The sequence below is a fragment of the Microtus pennsylvanicus genome, chromosome 14, assembly GCF_037038515.1.
Source record: "Microtus pennsylvanicus isolate mMicPen1 chromosome 14, mMicPen1.hap1, whole genome shotgun sequence".
Classification (NCBI taxonomy): domain Eukaryota; kingdom Metazoa; phylum Chordata; class Mammalia; order Rodentia; family Cricetidae; genus Microtus; species Microtus pennsylvanicus.
Genome location: NC_134592.1, coordinates 58,788,451 through 58,801,638, shown reverse-complemented (window position 1 = coordinate 58,801,638; position 13,188 = coordinate 58,788,451). Strand labels below are relative to the sequence as shown.

General features: G+C 43.2%; 1 protein-coding gene across 2 annotated transcripts in view; it reads left to right on the top strand.

Moving 5' to 3' along the window:
* Nubpl (NUBP iron-sulfur cluster assembly factor, mitochondrial) overlaps positions 1 to 13,188 on the top strand; it is a 183,555-nt gene that overhangs the window by 22,778 nt on the left and 147,589 nt on the right. The gene's annotated exons all lie outside the window — the stretch shown is intronic.

Here is a 13,188-nt window from a genome sequence, read left to right as displayed (position 1 = left end):
GTTCAGTGTGTTCGGACTGATATTGAGGTCTTTAATCCATTTGGACTTGAGTTTTGTGCATGGTGATAGATATGGATCTATTTTCATTCTTTTACAGATTGACATCCAGTTTTGCCAGCACAATTTGTTGAAAATGCTGTCCTTTTTCCATTGTATACTTTTAGCTCCTTTATCGAAAATCAGGTGCTCATAGGTTTGTGGGTTAAAGTCAGGGTCTTCTATTCGATTCCATTGGTCTACTTCTCTGTTTTTATGCCAATACCATGCTGTTTTCAATACTGTAGCTCTATAATAGAGTTTGAAGTCAGGGATGGTAATGCCTCCAGACAATCCTTTATTGTATAAGATTGTTCTGGCTATCCTGGGTTTTTTGTTCCTCCATATAAAGTTGATTATTGTCTTCTCCAGATCTGTGAAGAATTTTGATGGGATTTTGATGGGGATTGCATTGAATCTATAGATTGCTTTTGGTAGAATTGCCATTTTTACTATGTTGATCCTCCCAATCCAAGAGCAAGGGAGGTCCTTCCATTTTCTGGTGTCTTCTTCAATTTCTTTCTTCAAAGACTTATAGTTCTTGTCGAATAGGTCTTTCACTTCCTTGGTCAGGGTTACCCCTAGATATTTTATGCTATTTGTGGCTATCGTGAAAGGTGATGCTTCTCTGATTTCCCTCTCTGTTTCCTTATCCTTAGTGTAAAGGAAGGCAACTGATTTTTTGGAGTTGATCTTGTATCCTGACACATTACTAAAGGTGTTTATCAGCTGTAGGAGTTCTTTGGTAGAATTTTTGGGATCACTTATGTATACTATCATATCATCTGCAAATAATGAAAGCTTAACTTCTTCCTTTCCAATACAAATCCCCTTGATCTCCTTATGTTGTCTTATTGCTATTGCTAGAACTTCAAGCACTATATTGAAGAGGTATGGAGAGAGTGGACATCCTTGTCGTGTTCCTGATTTTAGTGGGATGGCTTTGAGTTTTTCTCCGTTCAATTTAATGTTAGCTGTTGGCTTGCTGTAAATAGCTTTTATTATATTTAGGTAGGATCCTTGTATCCCTATTCTCTCCAAGACCTTTATCATGAAGGGGTGTTGAACTTTGTCGAATGCTTTTTCAGCATCTAATGAAATGATCATATGATTTTTTTCTTTCAGTTTATTTATATGGTGGATTACATTGATAGATTTTCGTATGTTGAACCAGCCCTGCATCTCTGGGATGAAGCCTACTTGATCATAATGGATAATTTTTCTAATGTGTTCTTGGATTCGGTTTGCCAGTATTTTGTTGAGGATTTTTGCGTCGATGTTCATGAGTGAGATTGGCCTGTAATTCTCCTTCCTGGTTGAGTCTTTGTGTGGTTTTGGTATCAAAGTAACTGTAGCTTCATAGAAGGAGTTTGGTAATGACCCTTCTGTTTCTATATTGTGGAATACATTAAGGAGTATAGGTATTAACTCTTCTTGGAAGTTCTGGTAGAATTCCGCATTGAAACCATCTGGTCCTGGGCTTTTTTTGGTAGGGAGGTTTTTGATAACCTCTTCTAATTCTTCGCGACTAACAGGTCTGTTTAGATTGTTCACCTGGTCCTGGTTTAACTTTGGTATATGGTATTTATCTAAAAAAGTGTCCATTTCTTTTATATTTTCCAGTTTTGTGTTATACAGGCTTTTGTAGTAAGATCTAATGATTCTCTGAATTTCCTCTGTGTCTGTGGTTATGTCCCCCTTTTCATTTCTGATCTTATTTATTTGTGTGTTCTCTCTCTGTCGTTTAATTAGTTTGGATAGGGGTTTGTCGATCTTGTTGACTTTCTCCAAGAACCAGCTTTTTGTTTCATTGATTCTTTGGACTGTTTTCTGTGTTTCTATTTTGTTGATTTCGGCCCTCAGTTTTATTATTTCCAATCTTCTACTTCTCCTGGGCGCGTCTGCTTCTTTTTTTTCTAGAGCTTTCAGGTGTGTTGTTAAGTCCCCAATGTATGCATTTTCCGTTTTCTTTAAGTGGGCACTTAGTGCTATGAACTTTCCTCTTAGCACTGCTTTCATTGTGTCCCATAGGTTTGAGTATGTTGTCTCTTTATTTTCATTAAATTCAAGGAAGACTTTAATTTCTTTCTTAATTTCTTCCTTGACCCAGGTGTGGTTCAGTAGTTGACAGTTCAGTTTCCATGAGTTTGTCGGCTTTCTGTGGGTATCATTGTTGTTGCCTTCTAACTTTAATCCATGGTGGTCAGATAGGACACAGGTGGACACTGATATTTTTTTGTATCTGTGGAGGTTTCCTTTGTTTCCAAGTATGTGGTCAATTTTTGAGAAGGTTCCATGAGCTGCAGAGAAGAAGGTATATTCTTTCCTATTTGGGTGGAATGTTCTATAGATGTCTGTTAAGTCCATTTGCTTCATTACCTCCAATAATTCTCTTAATTCTCTATTAGGTTTCTGTCTGATTGACCTGTCCCTTGTAGAGAGAGGTGTGTTGAAGTCTCCTACTACTAGTGTGTGTGGTTTGATGTCTGCTTTGAGTTCTAGTAATATTTCTTTTACATAAGTAGGTGCTTTTATATTGGGGGCGTAGATATTCAGAATTGAGACGTCATCCTGATGAATTGTTCCTGTTATGAGTATAAAGTGACCATCTCGGTCTCTTCTGATTGATTTTAGTTTGAAGTCAGTTTTGTTAGAAATTAATATGGCCACACCTGCTTTTTTCTTAGGACCATTTGCTTGAAACACCTTTTCCCAACCCTTTACTCTGAGTAGGTGCCTGTCTTTGTGGTTGAGATGTGTTTCTTGCAAACAGCAGAATGTTGGATCCTGTTTTCGTATCCAATCTTTTAGCCTGTGCCTTTTTATAGGTGAATTGAGCCCATTAATATTAAGTGATATTAATGACCAGTGGTTGTTTACTCCGGTTATTCTTATTGCTTTTGGTTGTAGAGATTGTGTGTCTCCCTTCTTTGAGATGTGCTGGTGAAGGGTCACTAGATGCCCGGGTTATTGTAGGCAGTGTTGGCAGTGTTGGATTCCTTGGGTTGTGATTTTCCTTCTATTACTTTCTGTAGGGCTGGATTTGTGGCTACGTATTGTTTAAATTTATTCTTATCCTGGAATGTCTTGATTTCTCCATTTATAGTGAACGAAAGCTTGGCTGGGTATAGTAGTCTGGGCTTGCATCCATGGTCTCTTAGCTTCTGCAGAACATCTATCCAGGACCTTCTGGCTTTCATAGTTTCCATAGAGAAGTCAGGTGTAAGTCTGATCGGTTTACCTTTATAAGTTACTTGCCCTTTTTCCTTTGCAGCTCTTAATATTCTTTCTTTAACCTGTATATTTTGTGTTTTGATTATTATATGGCGAGGAGATGTTTTTCTTTGATCCAGTCTGTTTGGTGTTCTGTATGCTTCTTGAATATTTAAGTGAATATCTTTCTTTAAGTTGGGAAAGTTTTCTTCCATAATTTTGTTGAATATATTTTCCGGGCCTTTGAGCTGTGACTCTTCTCCTTCATCTATACCTATTATTCTTAAGTTTGGTTTTTTTATTGTGTCCCATATTTCCTGAATGTTTTGTGTTGAGAATTTGTTGGTTTTGCTGTTTTCTTTGATCTGTTCGTTTATTTTCTCTATGGTGTCTTCAGCATCTGAGATTCTTTCTTCTATCTCTTGTATTCTATTGATTATGCTTGTTTCTGTAGACTCTGCTCGTTGACCTAGATTTTCCATATCCGGCTGGTCCTCAGTTTGTATTTTCTTCCTTGCCTTCATTTCAGTTTTCAATTCTTGAACTGTTTCCATTACCTGTTTGATCGTTTTATCTTGGTTTCCCAGGGTATCATGTACATATTTACTCATTTCTTCAAACTTTTTGTTATACTTCTCATCCATTTCTATAAGGGCATTTTTTACATGTTGTTTAAGGGACTCTATTGCGTTCATAAAGTCAATTTTTTCCACTTCTTCTGTGTTAGATTGTTCAAATACTTCTGTTGTATGATCCTTGGGTTCTGGTGTTTTCATGTTGTTTTTCAGATTATTGGGTGAGTTCTTGCCCTGGCGTCTGCCCATCTCCTCCTATTAATCCTATCTAATAGGTCTTTTAAAAACCGGATCAGGTTTCCCTGCTGGCCCAGGGCTCAGCTTACAAAATGCCCTCGCTCTGTTTCCTGGTTTCTGCTGCAGGCCAAGAACCCTCTCACCCCTCCGAAGTGTCTTCCGGACAGGACCAGGCTCCCCGTTTGCCAGTGACCTGGCCAAACAAAGGCCTACCTCTTTGATTTGATTGTAGTAGGGCGATCTGTTCTCCTTATTGCCCGCCTGACTCTGCTGCTTGCATCTGCTGCCGCGCTGGTCTCCCAAAGCCTCTTCCTGAATGCGGTGTCGCTCCGCCGCGTCTGGCCGCCGGCGCTCCGCCGCGTCTGGCCGCCGGCGCTCCGCCGCGTCTGGCCGCCGGCGCTCCGCCGCGTCTGGCCGCCGGCGCTCCGCCGCGTCTGGCCGCCGGCGCTCCGCCGCGTCTGGCCGCCGGCGCTCCGCCGCGTCTGGCCGCCGGCGCTCCGCCGCGTCTGGCCGCCGGCGCTCCGCCGCGTCTGGCCGCCGGCGCTCCGCCTCTGTGCGTCTGGCCGCCGGCGCTCCGCCTCTGTGCGTCTGGCCGCCGGCGCTCCGCCTCTGTGCGTCTGGCCGCCGGCGCTCCGCCTCTGTGCGTCTGGCCGCCGGCGCTCCGCCGCGTCTGGCCGCCGGCGCTCCGCCTCTGTGCGTCTGGCCGCCGGCGCTCCGCCTCTGTGCGTCTGGCCGCCGGCGCTCCGCCTCTGTGCGTCTGGCCGCCGGCGCTCCGCCTCTGTGCGTCTGGCCGCCGGCGCTCCGCCTCTGTGCGTCTGGCCGCCGGCGCTCCGCCTCTGTGCGTCTGGCCGCCGGCGCTCCGCCTCTGTGCGTCTGGCCGCCGGCGCTCCGCCTCTGTGCGTCTGGCCGCCGGCGCTCCGCCTCTGTGCGTCTGGCCGCCGGCGCTCCGCCTCTGTGCGTCTGGCCGCCGGCGCTCCGCCTCCAGGTGGATTCTTTAATTCAGCTCCCTGGAACTCCCAAGAATTCCTTGGGTTTGTGAAAACATAAATTTTAGACATATGCATTTGTATAAACAGTAGCATATTTATGTCAGAATGACTGTGACAGATGTTTTTGCATAATGAAAAGTATTTTCAACACTATGGAAGGCAGCATGAGAGAGAAATTTGATTGACTTGCATTTGCCCTCACACCTTTATAATTTGTAGGTACACACCTTAATAACTTGTATTTGTGTTGTACTGAAATTTGTTTGGTGAGGCTATCCTTTTAAACTGACAAAACCTCTCAGCTGTCAAACTGCATCAGACATCTTGGAGAAGGATAAAATTTTACTTGAGTTATTGATTAAAAAATGACAGAGAACTTACTTGGTTGGCACCTAGAGCTAATCATCAGGGTCCTCCATGGTTGCTGAGTGTCATATATATATTGCTGTTTAGCGCAGGGCCTGCCAGGCTCCAGAAGATCCTGTGGGATAAGAAATCTGTAGGAAGACAAGCCTACCTTGACCTGAGCAGCTAGCCTGTCAATTCCAGTGATTCTATCCACTGTCTGGAGATCTTCAGTTTAGATGAAAGGCAGTTTTTCCCAATGGTCAGCCCTTCGCAGTTGAAGCAAATTACAGATGGACTTTTTTGTGCCCATTTGTCTTCTATCTTCTTTGGAAGAAGTAGAGTGCTGCCGCTAGGAGCCAACCTGTTTCTTTTAGTTATGAAAAGTTTTTAATAATTAAATATTTAAATGCCATATTCCCCAAATCTCTGAGCAGTTGAGGGCTCTTTACTGGGTATGGATAAGTTATAAAATCTGCCTGGATAGCTGGGTCCAAGCTTGACTGTACTGTCTCTCAACAGGTAAAGCAGGGTTGGATTAAAAGACTTAAAAGTACATACCAATTTAAACCATGAGACTTATTGCTTCGTAGTCTGGAATGAGATGCAATGAACAGACCCCCACCCCATCCACTCATCAGAGAGGGTGAGGAACATTTCCCAGCAGTATTTTCGCTGTGCTGAATAGAGATGTGAGTGAAGCAGGGAAGTATATTGGTTGACACAGTAAGAAGTCATGACAGTAGAGATTACTTGGCATATAAGTATATTCCGGAATTTTCTAAGACGTTACGTTGTCTTTGCGAAGGTCAGTCTTTGTGTCTGGATGTTTGGATCTTATTTTCTGCTTTATGTTCAATGAGTTTACGTGACCTCCAAAATAATTTCTCCAAGCCCTAAATATTTTTTGTTGTGGTTTCTATTTAATCATTTATTCATTTGCATATGTATTGGTATGTGTACATGTGTGTATGCATGTGGGCCCATATGTGTGTGTGGTATGTAGGCCTGAAGTTGACAGTATATATCTTCTCATAGTTCTCAACTTTCTTTACTGAGTCAGGATCTCCTGGTAAACCCAGATAATAGTTCTCAACTTTCTTTACTGAGTCAGGGTCTCTTGGTAAATCCAGAGTTAACAATTCCCACTTGCTTAGCTAGAAGCTAATCCCAGGATTACCTGTCTCCACCTCCTGAGGGCTAGGACCACAGGCATCACCACGTCTGTTGGCTTTTATTTGGCGTCTGCGAATGCCAACTCTGCTCCTCATGCTCGTATGACAAATGTTTTATCTACTGAGCCATTTCCCAGCTCCTGTCTTTCTCTTCAAAATGTAGTGGTCACCCTTTGGCCCTTAGACAACATAGTTGAGAATATCTGAATGACTGTTGACAGATTCAGTTGAATAATCCTTGGGTCGTCTTGTGTTAGAGACTGTTTAATTATGGGTTTGATTTTCTGTTTTTTTTCCATTATTTATTGTGTTTGTGGTGTGTGTGTGTGTGTGTGTGTGTGCAAGCCATGATGCATGTGTGGAGGACTGAAGACAATTATAGCAGTCATCTCTCTCCTTCTGCCGTCCAGATTCCAGGATTAAACTCATGTCATCAGACTTGATGACAAACAAGGACCCATTGAACCATCTTGTCGGCCTGGATGTTACTTTGATAATACTCGTAGCTATGTGGGAAGCAGATATTTTCCTGTGTATAGGAAAGAATGTGGCAAGCGTAGCAGCTGATGAATACAAATTATGCTAATAACAGATCAAGAAGAAATTATTTTTAGTCTTTTGAAGGCTGGTTGGTTTTGCTGGTAGAAAGGTAGGTTGAAGAACTATGTGAGAAAGCCTTAGCAGGAAGTTACGGGTGTTTGGGATGAGCAGTGCTTCTGTGACTAGGACAGGGAGTGCCAGGACCAGAGGGCTGGTGCAGAGTCCATGTGAAGACAGGCTGGTGCCAGCGCATGGGCTGTGACAGTGGGACGCCTTAGCAAGTTTCCTGCTGGTACTTAGCTCATGCTGTAGACATGCACCTTTCAAAACTAAGGTTTTTAATGATACTGAAAAACACGAGGCAGAGATACTGAGATAGGCAGCTCAGGAATTGGATTAAAAGATTTTAAAAAGTAGCGTGTTCATATCACAGAAGTCTGGAAGTCACAGCATGGTTATTTTATCTTATTGTTGTGTTTTAGGTGCCTATTTGTATTTATTCTAATGACAGAAGAAAAAAAGAGTGTGGTTTTGGGTGGGTGAGGAAGATCTGGGAGGAGTTGGGGGAGGAGAACCATAATTAGAATAAATTATATGAAAAAAAATCTATTTTCAGTAGTAAATAGCAGCTCAGACGTCAGGGTTCTTGGGTAGCTTCCTGCATTTTTTTTTCGAAGGTTGCCATTGCAGTCAGTAGCAAAGGAAAAGAGAAAGGGAATGTTCCCTGTGGTTGGTTGTGTTGTTGTTAGGGAGGAAGACCTGGCCTTTCTAGCTTCACTGACTATAACTGATTTTTATGACCATCTCTTAGCTGCAAGAGAGACTAGGCAAGTATGGGATTCAGTGTTTTCCCGAGCTAAGTTCTGTATGAAAAGGAGGAGGTGGGAGTAGGGGCTGAGGTGGTTGGAATGAGAAAGCCCATAGGTTCCTATATTTGAATGCTTGGTTACCAGTTGATGGAGCTGTTTGGGAAGGATTAGAAGGAGCTCTGCCATTGAGATTGGACTTTGAGGTTTTAAGAGCCCATGTTTTTCTCAGTTAGCTTCCTCCAGTTCTCTCACTACCATTCCCACCTCACGATCATGCCATGCCTGCCTACCTGTTGCCATGCTCCCCATCATGGTTGTCACGGATTCTAACCCTTTGGAATCATGAGCCCCAAATTAATTGCTTCCTTATAAGTTACCTCAGCCTTGGTGTTTTATCAAGGCAGTAGAACAGTAACTAAGACACAGGGACTTTGGATCCAAAGGTGACCACGGATGGTCATATCTTGTTAGGTGATCTGTTTAGGAAAAAGGTATTGAAGATTATTTTATGTTTTAGAAGTGAATGGAAAGATCCTAATGCCACTTACTAAATGAATTCCAGTGGGAGGTTGAATTGGATCCTTCCTCTCGTACTTCAACTACTGCTCACTCAAGTCTAAATCTTTTTTGAGGACCTCATAGCCTCTGTTTCAATCCACTGAACCCAACAGAAAATGGAGGAGTCAGATGGAGTTAGTTTTTAAATACTACTTCCATGACCAGCTCTGCTTGCTGCATAAGAATCACCTGGGAGCTTGTTAAATAAATCAGACTCTCTGGGAATTGGTATTTTTAGGTTTGGGACATGGTCATCAATTTTGTTAACAAGGTCCCTAGTGATTCTGACACAGCTAGCTGCTTCTGGATCCTATTGGTAGGAAAATGATAGCTTTTAGATTCTGATAAACCCAAATTCTGTATGCCAGCTTTTCACTTCGCTGCATGAACTTGGGCTGGCAGCTTGACTTTGCAGAACTCAGGTTCCTCATCTTGGAAATGAGCAGAAATAATAATGAAAACAACAGAATAGTAGCTACTCTACTGAGCCCTATGAAATAGAGATATTATATATTTGATACTACTGGTATGATGTCTAGAGCTAGTAGTGTGGCTCAATAAATAGTTGTTTTGTATATTAGCTTCTAAATATTTTGCATTTGGTTTAATATAGAAACATTTTATTCTGTACAATAATAATAAGTAGAGGCATAGTGTAACTGCTTCTCTTGTGACTTAGTGTTTGTTATAATCAACAGCTGATTTCCTATTGTCCTAGCCAAACATTTTTGGGCTTCAGATTATGAGTTTTTATTTCCTCAACTATATATTTTTACTGCCTCTGTTCCATGTAATCTATATAAGTATGTACCTTAAAACTGGCTAATATAATAAAACTCTCTAACCCCAGTTTCTATAAAATGTGTTACTTATTATTTAATAGGGACTATTTTCACAGCAGTCTCAAAGCTTTAAGGTAGGCATGGTTCTTGCTCTTAAAATGGAAAGTATCAATTTCGATAAAAGAAGTATATGCTCTTTAAGGATCATTCTGCTGTTTTCCAAGTTTGCATTATATATTTTCTGAGTTAGTAATTGGGATGTTATTTTGGATGGCAGTTTTGTGTGGTAAATAACCACATGCTGACAGTGAATATCTGTTTCCCAGTTCATAAAGAAGTCTGGGTTGAAGGGAGAAGTGCAGTAATACCAAGTCTGTCCTTTGTTTGCGAGGACTTTGCTGTGATTTGTCTCTAGAGAGAAGCAGCATGCTGTGGTGGCTTCCTGCAGACTCGGAAAGTGTGCCGCTTGGACTCTACCCTGTTGACAGAGATTTCTGTCCCACCTGGTCTATTCAGTCCCCAAACACACAGGCCTACATTAATTATAAACTAATTTTATAATTAATTGGCCTATTAACTCAGGCTTCTTATTAACTAAGTCTTACATCTTACATTAACCCATAATTCTTGTTTTTATCAGCCGTGTGACTTGGTACCTTTTATCAATGAGGCATTCTTATCTTGCTTCCTCTGCATCTGGGTGACTACTGAAGACAGAGACTTTCCTCTTCCCAGAATTCTCCTGTACTCATCATCCCGCCTCTATTTCCTGCCTGTGGTTGCCCTGTCTATACTTCCTGCCTGGCTACTACTGGCCAATCAGCGTTTTATTAAAATACAAGTGACAAATCTTTACAAAGCACAAGACCATTGTCCCACGGCACTACCCTTTCCTTCCAACAGCTGCCTACCTTGCCACATTACCAGCCTGTGTGTGGCTTGATTTCTTTAGACTTAGTGTGCATTCAGATCGTAGAATTTTTATCTGAATTAGAATCTGATGAATTGACATGCAAACTACTGCCATTGCTTTTGGTTGGCCATTAGAACTTAATGGTAAGACCCTATTGTTGTCAGGCGGGTAGCACTCAGGAGGTAGAGGCAGGAGGATCTCTGTGAGTTCAAGGCCAGCCAAGAAACCCTGTCTTGAAAAACCAAAAAAAAAAAAAAAAAAGAAAAAAAAGAAAACAGAACAAAACAAAACAAAACAGAACAAAAAAAAAACCCTATTGTTGAAGACACACAGACTTTGGTCATAGCATATGAAACATAACATAAGAAATCAGCTTTGTGCTAGCCAGGAATCCTCTTTCCTCATGTGGCTTTAATAATACTGGATGTAGGCTGCTATGTAGGCTACTGGAGTAAAAAATGTAATCAACAGATTTACCCAGATGTGACCTACAATACATTGAGCAGCATGGCAAGATATGCCCATGAGTGCAACAGTGGCATGGATGTTATGGACGTAACCAACCACTTTATGATTTGATTTAAGGCCCATTTCACAGAAAGAAACATGTATCTTGTACTTTAATTCTGGCTAAGAACCTATGTTTGGGAATTTCATAGGTCCCGGGGTGAGCATACTACTGTTATGCTGATAAATGAATATCATATCAAACTGCCAAACTGCCCTCTCATATCTCTGTGCCATAGGTTAGTGTGGCCCTCAGGTGTTTTTTTGGCTGATAGTTAAAGCATTAACAATTGATCAAACTGCAGAGTGTCTGTGGAGTGCTTAGCCACCAATGGGGTGTCTAGATTTCCTCCACCCCAAAGCTCAGGAGCCACCATGGAAGAACACTATGGGAAATTGTAAGAACTGGAGATGGGGAGGGCTAGAGGGAAACCGCCTCTTAGACAGGACAGACAGCTGTGCTTACAGGAGCTCTTAGCAGCTGTAGTTGCTTGCACAAGCTATTGAACATTCTAGAGGTGGGGTGGCTCACAAGCCCCCACTCCTAACTGAGGAGCTATTGACAGTTAATGGCCTCTGCAGGAGAAAGAGTCAAGTTTTTTTTTTTAATTAGATGGCCCTACATCCTTTGAGTCGTGTGGGGGTGGCTATTACAAACAAAGGGGGGACAAGCCCACTCAATGCCAGGCTGGTGGAAGAGAGCCACAGGCCTGCTTGGTGGCCCAGGGCCAGGGTTGGGGGGTGGGCACCACTGCGGTGAGCAGGGATGTGGTGGAGAAATGGGACAGAAGTGGAGGGATCCGTGCACTGTGGGGAGAGGCAGAACTGAAGTCCTGCACCACCACCACGGCTGTGGTGACGTAGAGGGTCCATGTTACCATGGAAAGCCGTGAGGATTGTCCCTGGTTTGGGCCACCACCTGAGGCCATGTTACTGTTGGGGCCATATCAGTCTAAGAGGCCTGTACATACGGGCTGTAGCGGCGTAAATGAAGGCAGACAGAAATTGTAATAATATATACAGCTTTAATTGGGAAAGAGACTTACAGAACCCGAGGTTCCAGCGGAGAACAGGAAAGCAGAAGGGAAGGGGGAGAGCACACCAGCAATATTTATTAGTAAAAAATATCCTCAGGCGACCCCGTCCTACAAGCAAGGTGATTGGCTGGGGCTACCCCTATACAGGGCCATGGTAATGTCCGCACCTGAGCTGTGGCAGAGGACCATGTCTGGGTCTGGGCTCCTATTGCGGCTCGGGTCTGTGTTTTTGTCTGTGACCTGTTACCATGGATGGAGATAGGGGTATGGGAGAGCTGGCCCCGATGGTGTGGACCTTAGAGCTGGTACCACCCCTTGCTGGCCCTTCAGCCAGATAACTCTCCTCCCCACTTCCCCAAACCACCCCCAATGGCATGGACCTGGGAGAGCTGGCTCAGAGCCCACCGTCGAAAGTCCTGGGAGATCTGTTCCTCTCATTTCCCCCTCCCCCTCGCCCTCCTTGCTAGCCGCCAAAAGAGCGCTGGCCCTGATGCCATGGGCACAGAAGAGCCTGAGGGGACAGTCCCTGTGGAGGCCCAGAGTGACCAAATCAACTAATGCCTAGTCCTACGTCCAGGTCTTTGAGTTGTCCCACACCAGTATCTACCAGTACAACCCGCGGGAGCTTGTGAAGGGACCGGTCCTGTGGAACCATAGCTGCAGGACCTCCACAACTCAGCACAACAGCAGATTATCGGAGAGTAGCTTGATCAGGGTCCAGTATTGATGGTGTATCGGAAGCCAGAGGCCTTGAGCCAGACCAACTGTTCATTGCAGTGACCATTCCCAAGTAGATGTTTGGGCAAGACAGTGTACACTGGAACATACCGCTGGGACACACTGCAGCTTCCAAGGCCACTGCGACAGATAAATATGCAATGGAGAAGGGGGAAAGATGAGGAACCAAGTGTTTTTCTTTCCCTTTAAATTTTATTTATTTATTTATTTTTATTTTCTTTTGGAGTGGAAGGTAGACATGGAAGGCTGGGAAATGAGTGGGATTGGGGTGCATGCTGTGAAATTTCCAGAGAATCAAGAAAAGAATTGTGTTGATTAAAAAAGGGTGTGTGTGGGGGGGGTATGGGAAGGTGAGAAGGTGGATCTGGGAGGAGTTAGGGAGGAAATGATCATAAAATATTGCTTGAAAGCCCCCAGGAATTAATAAAATTATTTTAAAATAAATGAGAATATGCAAGTGTTTAGGAAGTACTCGACACATAGTATGCTATAATGATATAATTGTTAGTTATCTTTCGAGACACGGTCTCACTCTATAGCGCTGGCTGGGCAGGAGCTCACTATATAGGACACGCTGGCTTCAAACCCTTCTGAATCTGAGTTCCAAGTGGTGGAATTAAAGGCAGGCACTACCACCCCGGCCTTAGCTCCTTTCTTGACGTTCAGAAATTCACACAGTTTCATAATCATCATAAAAACCGGATAAAGCCGTGTTCTTTGTGTCTGAAAACCCC